Below are 8,780 nucleotides of genomic sequence, written 5' to 3' on the forward strand. Positions count from 1 at the left end.
ATTAATTATCACAGCAAACCTACTCAGAAGACAATATTTTTTCCAATTTTATAGGTGATAAAACGGAGGCCCAGAGGGGCTTAGTGACTTAAAAAGAGGTCACACAGCTAATGAATGGCAGAGCCAGGTTCAGAAGAAAGCTTGCCTAATTTCAAAGCCAAGGCTACCTCCTCAGGAGAGTCAGGGCCCTTGGGAGAGAGGGGGGTAACAGGCACTCTCATATACTGCTAATGAGAGTGTGCATTGCTTCAACTTTTTAAAGAGAAATTTAGCAATGTCTATCAAAATGTTCAGTGCACACACAGGGAGATTCAGCAAAATCATCTGGGAATTTATCCTAGAGATACACTTTCACAAATACACAATGATATATATATATATATAACGGTGTTCATACCAGCATGGTTTGTAATAGAGAAATACTGGAGACATCTTAAGTATCCATTAATAGAGGATTGATTGGTTAGATAATTTCTGGTAAAACCACACAATAGAATACTCTGCACTCATTAAAAAAGAATGAAGTAAATCTATGCAGACATATGAAAAGATATTCTCAATATTGTTCAATTAAAAAAGTAAGTTGCACAAGAGCACATATTTGTGTGTCTGATGGGAGCACAATATTCCCTCTTTGGAAAAGGGAGAAAGTCTAGAAACAGACACTGTTTGCTGCTTGCTGTCAGTGGTGAGCGTGGAGGGAGTGGGGTGAGGGTGGTTCTTCGTAGAGCAGGAAGGGCAACTTTTACTTTTCACTTGTACCATCCTAAACATTTTTTTTCTAATAAGTATTACTTTCATAATAAAAGAAAAATTTTAAAGAAGGCCCTTTTTGAACTTAGAAAATAATGGAAGGTTTTTATAACACAAAAATGAAGTGGGTCAGGATCTGTTGGAGAATAAAGGGAAAGCAGATGATGATTAAGGAGCTAATGATTGCCAAAGGTCATTTATGTCTTCACGCTAATTGCCAAGGCAGATCCACATAGAACGTTAGCATTGGAGAGAGTGCACCTTGCAAGTAGAAGACCAAAAACGAAACTCTTCATGATATTTTGGATAACTTGTCAAACCAACCTCTAAACGCTTTGATATTCTCTCAAAAGGAAATTTGAACACCTTTTTCTGTTCATACAAAGCATGAACAGTATAAAAGAAGCTCAGTAGGCAGCTCAGGTAGAAAGAGAAGTCTTTCCCCCCACCCCTCAAACTTGGCTGCAGCAAACCATTCATTTCCCAGGAAGCATGAGGGGTCGTCATTGACAGCTGTAGCCCTTTCTGTATGGAAATATTCTTCCTCTGATGTGGAGGCAGATTGCATGTGCCTGGCTAATCCAGCCATACACTGGAGAAATGAGAAAAGGCCCAAGCTACCCATATGCGCTATAGATTCCAAAAGGAGATGAGCCTTTTTGCCACTGCTTTTTCTGATAATGTCAACATGGCCATTATTGTTTCATTAGTTTTCTTTGCTCTAAGGCTAAAAGGAATTTCTGCTGAGTGAATATCTCTGAGATGCTTCAGACATCTCAGTGCACTTTTTGCAGAAGACATGACTGAATACTTTTTTCTGAACTTTATTGCATGGAAATACGGTTTATCTGTTTTCTCCTAACCCCCAATGCTTCCTACTCCTATTATTTTGTTCTAGTTGGGTTCCTTTGGATGTTAAAGCCATTGTTTGTATTTTCCATAATAAAAATGATAGCTTATATTTATGAGGGCTTATTATGAGGGAGGCACTGTTTTAAATGTTTTACATAAATTAATTTAATCCTTATAAGTCTATGAAGTCTTCGAAGTAGACTTCATTTGACAGATGAGAAAACTGAAGATTGAGGAGGTTAAGGGACTTAGCCAAGCAGTAGAACTAGCTTTCAGAGCTGATCTACCTCACTCCAAAGGATGTTTATCTAACCACATGCTTTACTGCTTCACAACAAAGGTGACAGTCTATCAGGTAGGAGGCAGCAAGACAGAAAATTTATCTAAACCAAGAGAATCCCTATACTCTCAGCAATCTGGGTATCTCTTTCCTGTTCTTGACTCCCACTCCTCTCCAGGGAATTCTCAATTCAGCTTCCTTGGAGGGACATTTACCCAGAATCCTCAGCTTCCCCATCAGCCATGCCTCAAGGCTCTAGTTCCTTTCCTACCAACTTGAGCCCACACTGATGTCTTCTTTCTTCCTCTACTGACAACTTTTGCCTCTGTTGGTAGCACCGCACAGTTAGCACATATTTAAAAATATCCTATCATCTATTTATCTGAAATACACAATTTAACACATTCTTACAATCATGCTTGTCTCCCCAGGTTTTAAGGGTATATGAGATACCTTTTAGGCTTTGCCTCATATTCTTTCAGCCCATCTTTTATTCCAACTTTTGCTGCAGCAACCAGATGTATCCAGGAATAACCAGACAGGGATTCTCTCTCTGCTGGACTATGAATCTTTCATGCTTTCTAGCATGAGCTTATCACATGACCTGTCTGGATATCTGCAGGAATCTGCTTAGTACTCACACATATACAAACCTAGACATTCAGAGGGATTCGTGTCCTTTGGCACAACCCTTGACTAATAAGGATAGAAACTGGTAAGTAGAGCTGCTTCTCTCCTGCCCCTTGGGCAGCCAATTCTGAGACACACTCTAAACGGGCCACAGTGATGACCAGCTTGATAATGTCCGTTTTTGCAGGCTTTCTCTGCAAGGAAGTTTGGGGAAGAGGCAGATGGAGGGACTTACGAGGAAAGGCATAAAGGGTGAAAATTATTCATTCTCATGCTAATGCCCATGAGCATCCTTCACAGTGAATCAATAGAGTGTCAACAATCAGGTAGAAATGATGACCTGTCTTCTGGATGTCAGTGAGCCTCTCTCCATGGCCACACCAGTACATGTGCAATGGGTTCATGAATGGCCTGGCCATGGTGACAGGGGTGGAGATGAGGTGTGGACACAACAGTATCAACTCGCTTTCACTGAGGCTGAATATCCATCCTGCCAGCAGTGCAGACTGGCACACAGAAGTCACCATCCTTAAGGAGAATAGCGAGTCAATTGGTGACAAGTTGATTACATCAGATCCAATTCCATTACTGGAACTGACACCCATTTCAGGTGTGGCTTTGCCTTCCTTGACCTCAATGCTGTTACCAACATCTGAGGACTTAGAGAATGCATTACTGATATTGGATTCCACACAATATTGCCTGAGACTAAGGGACCCACGTGATGATAAGGAAGGGTGTGACAATGGGCACTTGACCATGGGATTGATTGGTATTACAATGTACTTCATCACCCAGGGGTAGCTAGCCTATTAGGATATTGCAATGGCCCATTAAATCTCAGTCAAGGTGCTAGTTTGGGCATAATATCCTATGCAGTTGGATTGCATCCTTCAGCATGCAGTATGTGCACAGAACCAACAATGCTGATTCTCTAGTAGCAAGAATATGTGGGTCCAGGAATCAATGGGTAGAAGTAGGACTGGTGGCTTTCACCATCATTCTCAGTGACTCACTTGTGAAATTTTTATTAACGGCAGTTTACTCTGATTACTAGGAGGCACTAGGGTTGTACTACATAGAGGAGGTAATAGGGAAGACGGGAATATTTCTAGGATCCACAGATTCAATGGGGCATCTCTTGGTGATAACTTCATGCCTGATTATAACTGTAAATGGGAACTGTAGCAACCTTAGTCCAAAGGGGCAAAAGCAACTCAGACCCTTTGGGATGCAGGTCTGAACCATCCTACTCATAAAGCAACCTAGACCAGCTGAGATGTTGGCAAAGAGTGAGGGAAATCTTGAATGAATGGCAGAAGATGAAGATGATAAATATCAATTACGGCTTTGGGACCAGTTGTAGGGGTGGGGAACAGAGCCCATTACATTAACCTTCCTATAGTCTCTCAAAGGCTCTGTAAAGACAAAGTAGAGTCAGGGGATAAAAAATAGCAAGGTGGGATGACTATTTAAAAAGAATTATCAGGGAACCTTTCTCTGATTATGTGACATTTGGGCAGAAACCTAAATGAAGTAAAGGAACAAGCCATGTGGGTTCATAAGGAAGAACATTGCAGACAGAGAAAGTAGCAAGTCCAAGAATCTGCTTGTTGTGTTTGAGGAGGCTAGTATGGCTGGAGGGGAGTGAGCAAAGGAGAGTGGAAATAGATGTAATCAGGAGCCCAGACCATGAAGGCCTTTGGAGTGAGGACCTTGGATTTCATTCTGTGAGTCAGACAGCCATCAGCATATTTTGAGAAGATGACCTGCTCTGTGAGTTGGCTGTAGGGGCTCAAGAATGGATGCAGGGAGACTGGTTAAAGACTACTGCAACAGAGTGTTTGAACCTCATTGAAGATGGGTTTTCTGGGTACATAGAACAAAGGCGTGGGGTTGCTGAACATTGGAACTTGGATTAAGAGTGTTGTTACCATTCTTCAGGGCTGACTTTAAGCTACTTCTCAGCAAAAAAAACCAACTCTTCTACTTCCTACATTTTTTTAAAAATAACATATAATACAGTCCAATGGGTCTAGTGGTGAAGGAGGAGAAGAGGCCTATGATTTTGTGATTAAAACATCTATTTAGTCCTTGTTAAAAATTCATGGAATTCATGTCTTGCCATTGGAAAACGTGAGCGATATGTAGTTCCAAAAATCAAACCTATCATTTTAATATATATATATATATATATCCCCTGACCACATGCCAGAAAGTATGCTCCTTGCTACTTACCTATCTTCTCTTTTAATTCTCATAACAACCCTGGAAGATGAGGTTACTCTGTGCAGGTTTGGAGATGAAGAAACAGAGACTTGGGGTGGAGGTGGGGGATTGAGTAAGGTGCAAAGGTCATTAATGAGTAAGGAACAGAGCTCTGAATTTGAATCAAGGGCTGATTCTAGAGCCCATACTCAGCAATGACAACTCTGAAGTACTCACCGTAGAGAACTCTGGGGAATGCCCATATTCTTTGGTGGCCTAATCTTATTTTTATGATCTTTCAATTCTTCTGATTATGAAAAATAACTAACATTGCCAGGAAGATCTTAAAATTTTTCTTTGCCTGGAAGAACATAATTAAGGTAGTAATTCTGTTTGTTTATTAGGGTCCCCTAAGTTAGAATGATCCTTTTGCTCCTGGAAAACCATTTGGTCCAAAGACAAGAAGGGTGGGCATTTCATTCTGAGCTCTATTTATAATGTCTGTTGCAGTTATGTTGCTCTGTGACATTTCCCCCCCCAAAAAGGCATTGTACTGCCTTTTTCTTACTTTAAAAAATCATTAGCATAGTTGCATCACAGAAGAAGGAAAAAAAGAAGATTCAAGATGGCGGAGTATATAAACACTGTGCTTGCCTCATCCCATGAACACATCAAAATACAGCTAAATTATAGAACAGTCAACCTGGAGAACCATCAGAAGTCTAGCTGAACAGAAGTTTATAACTGAGGCTATAAAGAAGAAACTACGTTGAGACTGATAGAAGGGGCAGAGACGTGAAATGGGCTGGCTCCAAATCTCTGTGTGGCAGATGAAAATTGGGAGGGATATCTCAGCCACAGAGGTTCCCCTCAGAGGAGCAAGGGACCGCAGCCCCACACCAGCCTCCTCAGCCTAGAGTACTGGTGCTGGGAAGAGGAGCCCCTATGACAACTGGGTGTGAAAAACAGTGGGGATTCCGACCATCTTCGTGGGATGGAAGGCTGCAGGAAACCCAGACATCCTCTTAAAGGGCCTGTACAAGCACTCACCCTGGGTTCCAGTGGAGGGACGATGACTCCAGGGGGCGTCAGAGACATATGGGGAGAGACTGAGTTGTATAACTTCAGGGTGAGGACCGGAGGAACAGTCACCATCTTCCCTGTGTGGGGCCTTGCTCCCAAGCAGCCAGCAGACAGGCGCCATCTTTCCTGTGTTGAGCCCGCCCCCACAGGCCAAATCTGAATCTGATTGGCTTGGTGAGTTCTGAGGCTCCACCCTACTGACTCAGCTGGTACCCAACTTGCTTATTGAGGCTTCATCAATGGCTGAACCTTACCGGAGCCAGCAGGTGGCAGCAAGCCTTGGAGTATCTCCCCTTTTTGCAGAGCTAACCCAGACCCAGTACTGGTGGTAATTGTTTTTGGTTCACAGAGTGGCTTCTCCCACACACCTCCAGATACAGTAGAGCAGCAACCATGGATGGATTGCTTTGTAGCTCCTACCAGGTACTCCCACGCCAGTAACAGGCAGTGGCTGACCTGGGCCTGCACCAGAGCCCCTCCCAAGAGGCCCCAGAACCAACATACTTAGAGGTTGGCTTCAGGCCACAGCAGAACACCACCCAATTAGCCCCATAAGCAGCAGACACAAAGGGTGGTTTTAACAGGCACCAAAGCCCACTGGGGTGAATCGCAGCCCATAAGCTGTGGACCTGGCCAAACCCCACAGCCAATCAGCCTGAGGTCAATCCCACCGACTGACATGCCAAGGGCAATCCCATCTCAACTATAACAAAATGACACACACAATTCACACAAGGGACAGTCTTGGAGCACCTGAAGCAGGTGACCAGGGAGAATGTTCCAGGGGGCTCCACAGGACACCTACTACATAGAGCCACCTGGCCAAGACTTGAGGGCATAGAAACAAACAGACAGGCAGACAAAATGAGGAAACAAAAAAATACATCCCAAATGAAAGAACAGGAGAAAACTCCAGAAAAAGAACTAAACAAAATAGAGGCAAGCAACCTACCAGAGACAGAGTTCAAGACAATGGTTATAAGGATGCTCAAGGAACTTAGTGAGAACTTCAACAGAGAGATAGCAAGCATATAAAAGGACATAGAAACCACAAAGAAGAACCAGTCAGAAGTAAAGAATAGAATAACTGAAATGAAGAATGCACTAGAAGGAATCACCAGCAGACTAGATGAAGCAGAGGATCAAATTAGTGATTTTGAAGACAAGGTAGCAGAAAACACCCAATCAGAACAGCAAAAAGAAAAAAGAAACAAAACAAAAAAAAAAGGAGGATAGTTTAAGAGACCTTTGGGACAACATCAAGCATAACAACATTCACATGATAGGGGTACAGAAGAAGAAAGGAGATATCAAGGGATTGAGAATCTATTTGAAGAAATGATTACTGAAAACTTTCCTAACCTGGTGACGGAAATACACATATAAGCCCAGGAAGTGCAGAGACTCCCAAACAAGAGGAACCCAAACAGGCCCACACCAAGACACATTGTAATTAGAATGGCAAAGTTTAAAGACAAAGAGAGAATCCTAAAAGCAGCAAGAGAAAAGCAGTTAGTTACATACTATCAGCTGATTTCTCAACAGAAACTTTGCAGGCCAGAAGGAATTGGCACAAAATGTTCAATGTGATGAAAAGCAAGGACTTACAACCAAGATTACTCTATCCAACGAGGCTGTCATTTAGAATCAAAGGACAGATAAAGAGCTTCCCAGACAAGAAAAACTAAAGGAGTTCATCACCACCAAACCACAATTACAGGGAATGTTAAAGGGACTTCTTTAAGATGGGGGGGGGGGAGATAAAAAATATGAATAATAGAATGGCAATAATTACTTGTCTATCAACATTTGCTTTCAATGTAAGTAGATTAAATGCTCCAATCAAAAGATATAGGGTGGCTGAATGGATAAGAAAACAAAACCCGTACATGTGTTGCCTGTAAGAGACTCACTTCAGATTGAAAGACACACAGAGACTGAAAGTAAAGGGATGGAAAAAGATATTTCATGAAAATGGAAACAGAAAAAATCTGGAATAGCAACACTTATACCAGACAAAATAGACTTTAAAACAAAGGCTATAACAAGAGACAAAGAAGGACCCAGTAATCCCACTTCCTAGTATTTATCCGAAGAAACACAAAACGTTACTTCCAGGGGACATGTGCATCTGTATGTTCATTGCAGCATTGTTTACAGTGGCCAAGATGTGGAGGCAGCCTGGGTGTCCTTTGATGGAAGAATGGATAAAGAGAAGGTGGTACATATGTACAATGGAATATTGCTCGGCCATGGAAGGGAATGTGTTCTTGCCATGTGTGGCAGCATAGATAGACCTGGAGGGTATTGTGCTGAACGGAGTATATCAGATAGTGACAGACATATGCAATGTGATTTCACTTATATGTGGAATCTAAAGAACAAAATAAACAAACAAAACAGAAACAGAATCATAGATAGATACAGAGAACATTTTGTCGGTTGCAGATAGGAGGGGAGTTGGGAGTGGGTGAAAAAGGGGAAGGGATTGAGAAGTGCAAATTGGTTGTTACACAGTAGTCATGGGGATGTAGGGTATAACATAAGGATTATAGTTAATAATATTGTAATAACTACTTATGGTTTCAGATGGGTACTAGATTTATTGGGGTGATAAATGGGTGGGGGTTGGAGGGCAGGGTGAAAAAGGTGAAGAGATTAAGAAGTACAAATTAGTATGGTAGTTACAAAATAGTCATGGGGATGTAAATTAAAGCACAGGGAGTATAGTCAATAATATGGTAATAACTGTATAGTGCCAGGTGGGTACTAGACTAGTCAGGGGGATCATTTGTTAAATTACATAAATGTCTAACCACTATGCTGTACACCTGAAATTAAAACAAAATAATATTGAATGTTAACTGTAACTGAAAAATTAAAAAGGGTGGGGGGAAGGTGAAGGACAATAAGAGGTCCAAATTTCCAGGTATTAAACAAATATGTCATGGGGATGTAATGTACAGCATTGGGA

This window comes from Rhinolophus sinicus, linkage group LG06 (assembly GCF_036562045.2).
Source record: "Rhinolophus sinicus isolate RSC01 linkage group LG06, ASM3656204v1, whole genome shotgun sequence".
NCBI classification, from domain to species: Eukaryota; Metazoa; Chordata; class Mammalia; order Chiroptera; family Rhinolophidae; genus Rhinolophus; species Rhinolophus sinicus.